Here is an 8796-nt window from a genome sequence, read left to right on the forward strand (position 1 = left end):
TTTTGACTGCACTGATTGGAGTGTTTTTGAAGCAGCCACCAACGATCTGGACGAGCTCACGGAATCTGTAACGTCATATTTCAGTTTCTGTGAAGACATGTGCATCCCTACCAGGACTCATTTAACATTCAACAATGATAAGCCATGGTTTACAGCAAAACTTCGTCATCTTTGTCAGGCCAAAGAGGACGCCTACAAAAGGGGGGACAGAGTCTTGTACAATCAGGCCAGAAACACACTGAATAAGGAGATTAGAGTGGCCAAGAGGAACTACGGTAAAAAACTAGAACACCAGTTTTCTGCGAATGAGCCTGCATCAGTGTGGAAAGGCCTGAAGGACATCACCAACTACAAGACACCATCCCCAGCACTGAGGCCAATCAACAACTGGCTGAAGACCTGAACGAGTTTTACTGCAGGTTTGAAAAGCCTGGTCTGACACCCCACACCCACTCCGACCGTCTCACAGCGCAGCCATCAACACCCTCCCCCTCCCTCCCCCCTACTGTTTCTCAACCTGTACTCAAGATCTGTGAAGAGGATGTATGAAAAGTCTTCAGAAAGCAGAAGATAAAGGCCCAGACGGTGTCTCTCCAGCCTGCCTCAAAGCCTGTGCTGTCCAGCTATCATCCATCTTCACATTGATCTTCAACAGATCACTGGAGCTGTGTGAAGTCCCCTCCTGCTTCAAACGCTCCACCATCATCCCTGTACCCAAGAAACCAAAAATCACAGGACACAGAACTATAGACCTCTTGCTTTAAACGTCTGTGCTCATGAAGTCATTTGAGACACTGGTGTTGGCCTACTTGAAGGAGAAACTGCACTTCATCCTCCAACATCTGGACAAACCAGGGCTATGCAAGGATCCTGTTTGTGGACTTCAGCTCCGCTTTCAACACCATCATCGCACCACGGTCATCGGCCTCATCCAGGATGGTGACGAGTCTGCTTATAGACAGGAGGTCGAGCAGCTGGCTGTCTGGTGTTATTGAGTCGGTCACTAGATCACTAAAACTCTGACCCCCGCATAATCTAAAACACCTTCAGGACATTAAACATTTATTTTAAATCAAATGAAAATGAAAGGAAGAAAAACTGTGTGAATATTCCTTTAAAGGTCCCATGACATGCTGCTTTTTGGATGCTTTTATATAGGCCTAAGTGGTCCCTAGTACTGTATCTGAAGTCTCTTTCCCGAAATTCAGCCTTGGTGCAGAATTTCAGCCACTACGAGCCAGTCCCACAATGAGCTTTCCTTAGGACGTGCCATTTCTGTGTCTGTAGCTTTAAATGCTAATGAGGAGGAGAGAGGCGGGGCAACTGCCATGCTTCGCTCGTTTGCAAGCCATGATGTCTCTCGAGGAAAAAAAAATATTGCGCTCGCCTCGCACGGTAGTAGCTCATTTTCTCATGGGCGGGCCAAATTCTCTGGGCGGGCAAAGCAGAGAAAGGGGAGGTAACCTTTCCCCGTATGACGACATAAAGGGAAGATTCCAGATTGGGCCATCTGAGCTTTCATTTTCTCAAAGGCGAAGCAGGATACCCAGGGCTCGGTTTACACCTATCGCTATTTCTAGCCACTGGGGGACCATTGGCAGGATAGGGGAACTCATATTAATGTTAAAAAACCTCATAAAGTGACATTTTCATGCCATGGGACCTTTAAAACATTTTAAATAGACTAATAATTGTATTATTTTTTCTACAATTAAGTGATTAATCTGGTTGTAATATTTATTTTTTAGCATTTAATTGTTTTATTTACATTTGATAGAAAATTGAATATTTAAATATGTACATGATACTGTACAAAAGTAATACAAGAGTAATATATTTCTGTTACATGCTAAACCGTAATGAATGAAACGGTAAAATTCTCATGAAGTGACTCTCACAGCAGCTTGGAGATTAAGTTTTTGTGTTCAATTCGAATTAAGTGGCAGTGGCTACTTTTTATTTACATTTGATAGAAAATTGAATATTTAAAGATGTACATGATACTCTACAAAAGTAATACAAGAGTAATATATTTCTGTTACATGCTAAACCGTAATGAATGAAACGGTAAAATTCTCATGAAGTGACTCTCACAGCAGCTTGGAGATTAAGTTTTTGTGTTCAATTCGAATTAAGTGGCAGTGGCTACTTTTGATTTATTCGTCCAAAATTGACGAATTCCGTGGCATTCCACGCTATAGAGTAAATTACGTAAGTAAATTAAGTTTTTATGAATGGACTCCGCCATCCCGTCTGCGTTTTCGCAGAAACCATATGGCCCTAGAAATGTAAAGTAAATTAAGTTTTTATGAATGGACTCCGCCATCCCGTCTGCGTTTTCGCAGAAACCATATGGCACTAGAAATGTAACCACACTTCACAACATTTCTGCTCGCCCTGTGTGTTGTTTGAATGAGTTGCAAGGGTGACCTCACACCACAGGGTCTCTCTCTTTCTCTCTCTGTAGCATATGCGTTCTCGGGTACCGAAATTTGGCACAGATTGATTTAACGTGAATCGGTACTCGGTAGTACCGACGCAATTCGGTCGTTACCCTTAAAAGTACAGAGTTCGGTACCCAACCCTACTGCGCACCCTTGGCGAATAAAGCCAATTCTGATTCTGAAGACTTCCTTGTTCTGGTCTGGGTATTTAAAGGGAAAGTGGCAAAGGAGTCATTGGGATTCTGTAACCAGAAAAACCCCAGCAAAGTGTTGTAGAGTCTCTAGAGCTCTGTATCCACAACACTCACATGCTCTGCTGTCAGGTATGCATCTCTCACTCTTAGATTCATCTTTGAGCAATAGATGTTATGTATTTATCATTTCTGAATTGGATTCTCAGTGTTTCATTATGTCATTGGCTTGATACATTTTTACCTGACAAATAAAATGTTATTTATGATTAATTCTGGACTCTCCTGAAATAGTAGATTATGTGGAGGCTGATGTTACTTCAAATCTATTGCCAGGATAGAGCATACTGAAGGTTCATGAATGAATGGAGCAGTAGGCACATCATTGGAGACCTTTTGATGTCTGTCTATCATTGATTTTGCAAGCTGTATGGAAACTACACTTTTGTCAAGCAAGCAGTAGGTGGCCGACTTAAAAGTATTAGGCCTTGTCCACACTAATACTTTTTTAGTAGAAAAAGCGCATTAGTGTTTGAAAGCGCATCTTTTTTGTTTGAAAGCGCATCTTTTTTGTTTGAAAGCGCATCTTTTTCTCTCCGTTTTGGCCTTCCGTCCACACTGAGACGGCGTTTTTAATCAAGGAAAACTCAGCTTTTTAAAACGCTCTCCAAAGTGGATAAATCTGAAAACGCCGTTCTCGCGTCGTAGTGTGGACTGGGAAAACGGAGGCTTTTGAAAACGATGACGCAAGTTTAGTCATGTGATGCATATTATACCAATAGATATCCGTGTTTATACTGGTATTGTGCACGTTATGTGCTATGCACTTTCACACTATTGCTATAGCTGTGTTACTTTGTACACTCTTCATATCACAGTCCTGCAAAGATGAAAGCAAATTTACTCGCGATCGCTATTTGCGGCAAAACATGAGGGCAGTTGTGTTTTAGATCAGACATACAATCGTGATTGTGTGTGACCTGGACGCGTCAGTGAATGGTGAGTTATTTTCGTAAATAAAATAATCCTGTCAGAAAAACTGCATGAAAACGTCTCATGTGTGTATCATCTGCAGTGAGCTTTTTTGAGGATTTACGCATGCGCAGAAGGCGAGTTGAACGTTTTCTGATGTTTCAGTGTGGATGAGACACTTTTGGAAAACGCTAGTGTGGACGGAGAGCGTTTTAAAACGAAAACGCCGTTTTCAGATGTATCCGGATTAATGTAGATGTAGCCTCAGCCTACACCCCTGACTAAGATTAGTTTGGCCTTCTTGTGATTGTGAGATCCACGACCTGGACGGATTGAGACTCTGTGTGACATCAGGACCCTAATGACTAGATGAAAGTACGGAATACTCAAAATAATTAAGTATCAAAATGAATACATAACCAATATTTGTGATTAGCTCCTAATAAGAAACAGAATTTAGTGATTATTTGAAATTGGAATCAGATTAAATATGTAAGAATCAGACTGATGAAACTTTCTTGATGTTACTTTATCTAACTTTTTGAATATGTTAATGACAGCCCATTGGGTGGCTTTTAATTTGGATAGTTTAATTTTAACTTATATAAAGTTTATAAAAATTTATGAGCCGTTTCCCTGACTAAATTCAGAATTGTCAGAAGTGTTTGTGCTTCATTAAAGACTGTCATTTGTATTTACGACCTCTAGGTCACAGTATTACACCAGCATCTATCACCAGATTGCTGATTGATGAAACTATGGGGAAGTTTTGGATGTGATGTGATCAAAACTTCCCCATAGTTTGCCCCAAAAGTTCCCCAAGGCTACAAGCTTCAAAGCTGTACATTTACAACAATACTGAGCTCTTCAACATGGCCCATTTTTTTCACAAATGTTTGTAAATGCAGACTGCTTGACTATATGCTTGATTTCTGATTGAAACATCTAAAATTAAATAATTAAGGCCTCACTTTCATTTCAAAACGCATCTTTTTCTCTCCGTTTTGGCCTTCCGTCCACACTGAGACGGCGTTTTTAATCAAGGAAAACTCAGCTTTTTAAAACGCTCTCCAAAGTGGATAAATCTGAAAACGCCATTCTCGCGTCGTAGTGTGGACTGGGAAAACGGAGGCTTTTGAAAACGATGACGCAAGTTTAGTCATGTGATGCATATTATACCAATAGATATCCGTGTTTATACTGGTATTGTGCACGTTATGTGCTATGCACTTTCACACTATTGCTATAGCTGTGTTACTTTGTACACTCTTCATATCACAGTCCTGCAAAGATGAAAGCAAATTTACTCGCGATCGCTATTTGCGGCAAAACATGAGGGCAGTTGTGTTTTAGATCAGACATACAATCGTGAGTGTGTGTGACCTGGACGCATCAGTGAATGGTGAGTTATTTTCGTAAATAAAATAATCCTGTCAGAAAAACTGCATGAAAACGTCTCATGTGTGTATCATCTGCAGTGAGCTTTTTTGAGGATTTACGCATGCGCAGAAGGCGAGTTGAACGTTTTCTGATGTTTCAGTGTGGATGAGACACTTTTGGAAAACGCTAGTGTGGACGGAGAGCGTTTTAAAACGAAAACGCCGTTTTCAGATGTATCCGGATTAATGTAGACGTAGCCTCAGCCTACACCCCTGACTAAGATTAGTTTGGCCTTCTTGTGATTGTGAGATCCACGACCTGGACGGATTGAGACTCTGTGTGACATCAGGACCCTAATGACTAGATGAAAGTACGGAATACTCAAAATAATTAAGTATCAAAATGAATACATAACCAATATTTGTGATTAGCTCCTAATAAGAAACAGAATTTAGTGATTATTTGAAATTGGAATCAGATTAAATATGTAAGAATCAGACTGATGAAACTTTCGTGATGTTACTTTATCTAACTTTTTGAATATGTTAATGACAGCCCATTGGGTGGCTTTTAATTTGGCTAGTTTAATTTTAACTTATATAAAGTTTATAAAAATTTATGAGCCGTTTCCCTGACTAAATTCAGAATTGTCAGAAGTGTTTGTGCTTCATTAAAGACTGTCATTTGTATTTACGACCTCTAGGTCACAGTATTACACCAGCATCTATCACCAGATTGCTGATTGATGAAACTATGGGGAAGTTTTGGATGTGATGTGATCAAAACTTCCCCATAGTTTGCCCCAAAAGTTCCCCAAGGCTACAAGCTTCAAAGCTGTACATTTACAACAATCATGTTAAACCGGTTTTGAAACTCCAGACATGCATGACTTTCATGAACACAGACAAAAATGCACTGGATTTTAAAGTTTGTGTTACTTCCTCATAAGAAATAAGTTACAATCATGTGAATGTCTTTCAACAATTTTTCCCCCCTGGAAATAAATAAATATATATATATATATTAAGAAGACTAGTTTCCTTCAAAGGATCTTATAAAACATGGCAATAAGTACAAGTGTGTCTTAAACCCTATTCGCACGGTATTAGTATTATCTGGGGACCTTGAGTGATTTTGAAATTACCCCCCCACATCTGAATTTCGTGTGGTGCATTCGCACGGGATAAGCGAAGCCTGTGATTTTAATCGAATTTACTGACTTATCACCCGGATGGCAAGGCTTTGAGAGTCCCGTTCTATGGTCCAGATGGATTTAAAAAAAAAGAAACTAATATAGTTTCGTGCGCTGTGACATTTACGTTTCACCAGGTTAAAATAATATCTCAAGCTTTATGCTTGATTTATTTGTAACACATTAACCTCAAAACCTTTTCAGCTTTCTCTTTCTGCAAATTGTATGGTGTATATAACAGCACCCAAAATACTATCAAACACTCCAACGCAGCTCAATTCTTCGCGGAAGATGGATAAAAAGGCGCACAGCACGGGACTAATATTACCACAGGACCTCGGTGTTCGACGAAATACAGTAGGTCATTTGCGGGGGAATTTTTACTTTACAAATTACAGACATGGCCGATTCACACGGGATTAAGATCGCAGACAACCTCCGCAATTATTACAAATGACTGGAGGTCACCAGGTAATACTAATCCCGTGCGAATAGGGCTTAATAGTGTTGGTTACACACAAAAATATCAATGATATCTTTAAATAGTGTAAATAGTAAACCAATATCTATGTGGTCGGTGAAATCACGTCCACCTATACAGTAGGTGGACAACCAAAATGACTACTAGCGTCGCGTGTACCGCCGCCGCAGGGCCACGGCGTTAAAACTGCAAGTCAGTCGCGTGTTAAAGTCGTTCACGAAACTACCACCAGGTGGCGCAAAGGGACAGTTTGCAAACTGACTGGAATTATATTTTGTTGTGTAAACGGAGATCAAATAATGAAATAAAACAACAATAACATGTTACATTATAACATCCTTAAAAATCTTTAGAAATTTTATTTTAAATTAATTTTTAGAAAGTTAATTTCAAAACGTGGGATAGTCATAGGCTGCAGCCTAACGCATCACAAATTAATAAATAAATACATTTACACAAAGGCTCTTACTGCATGTTGTTATTAAACAGTCATTATGAAAACCATTAAAACTACACAATTTTCTTATGTTGTATTAAGGGGCTTTCATTTCAGCCTAATGAAAGTTTTTGAACGAAAAATCCTGACCTCGGCCGTTGGTCCTCTGTACAAGGCTGCACGTTAATGAGACTTTATTCGCGTCGCAATTTACTCCGACTTCGCACCATAAAAAAATATAAAAAACCTTGAACAAAATGTGAGAAATCAAGAATAATAGGCTAAAACTGCGACATGGAAAACTAGAAATCGTACAAAATGTAGGATATTAACTTGGAATGTTTAGAATACATTTAAGGAGGTGTGCATTATGCCATAAAAAAATAAAACGATTGAAAAGGTGGCTTATTGTTGCGTGTTATAGGCTAGGCCTAGTTCTAACACATATTTTGGCACTATAGTCACATTAATGTCACAAATTATGAAAGGCTTGAAACTTACATTTAATAATTCGCTGATGTTTTTCAGCACGTCTCGCATACTTGTTCGTTATATCTAGCTTTTTTTTAACACATTTTATTCCCGTATACAGAGCCCATGACGTGCCGAACATTAAGTGAAATTTTTTTATCCTTCCTTTGTATTAATTAAAACGGGATAGCGGCAGACAGCCGAGTTGGTCACGTTTGATCAATTTAGCCTTCTCAAATCATCACGACTTGCTTAAAATAAAATCTGTAGATATAGAACACTTAAAGCAATTACAATGTTAGTTTAAACATTTAAAAGTGCACTGTTAGGCGTATATCTAAGCGTTTGTGCGGAGAGTGGAAGCTGAAGCGCGCTTATTAATGCACGGAGGCGCCAGCGCGATCACTTCATTCTGTTCGTCATAACAGTGGAAACAACTTGAAGAACGCCGTCATTTTTGCTCATACAGATAAGACTAATATTTCATTCGGCACTGTAAATGGTGCACCCTTATTTTTGTGTGCACTCACAATATCAACAAAACTCTGTGCTTTTGTAAACGACTTAAAAAAGTCGTAGTTGTTATTACGGCAAAAAAGTGTTTTTGTTCCGTTAATCATTTTTATGTGAGGTTGAAAAATAAACGGTGCTATTATCATCGGTGCTATAAGTCAGTTTAGCTGTAGGCTATTCATCAAAAGGAGCATCAGAAAGCAGCGTGCTCAGTCCAGTTCATTATGAAAAAATATATATATATATTAGGCCTATATAAGATCAGCATTTGAACACTATAATAAACACACAAGAATTATCTGCATGATGCCACTGTTATTTTTATAATTGCAAAGTGAGATGAATGAAGAGCACGTCTGTCTTGCTTGCGCAGACACACAATGTTTATCAAGTTAATCCATGGTCCAGTGGTAGAAGCTAGTCAGTGATTTCTGCGACACAGGTTCAAATCCCGGATCGTGGTGTTTTTTTTTAATTTTTTTACGCTGCAGTCGTTTTGTCAATACAAATGTTAAAATATGTTGCAGTAATAAGAAACTGTCCCCGAGACTTGATGTAGGCCTAATAATTTTTAGTTTCATTATTGGGAAATTCCAGCGTTACTGACGTGACATTCGCAGTCAAAACCTGAACTATAAATTCTCACAGAATGTATTCATTACCAATATATTGAACCATCTCTTTATGTTTTTCTAAATCCCAGAGTCCAGACATCA

The sequence above is a fragment of the Sinocyclocheilus anshuiensis genome, unplaced genomic scaffold (genome assembly GCF_001515605.1).
Source record: "Sinocyclocheilus anshuiensis isolate Anshui unplaced genomic scaffold, SAMN03320099.WGS_v1.1 scaffold1040, whole genome shotgun sequence".
In the NCBI taxonomy this organism is placed as follows: domain Eukaryota; kingdom Metazoa; phylum Chordata; class Actinopteri; order Cypriniformes; family Cyprinidae; genus Sinocyclocheilus; species Sinocyclocheilus anshuiensis.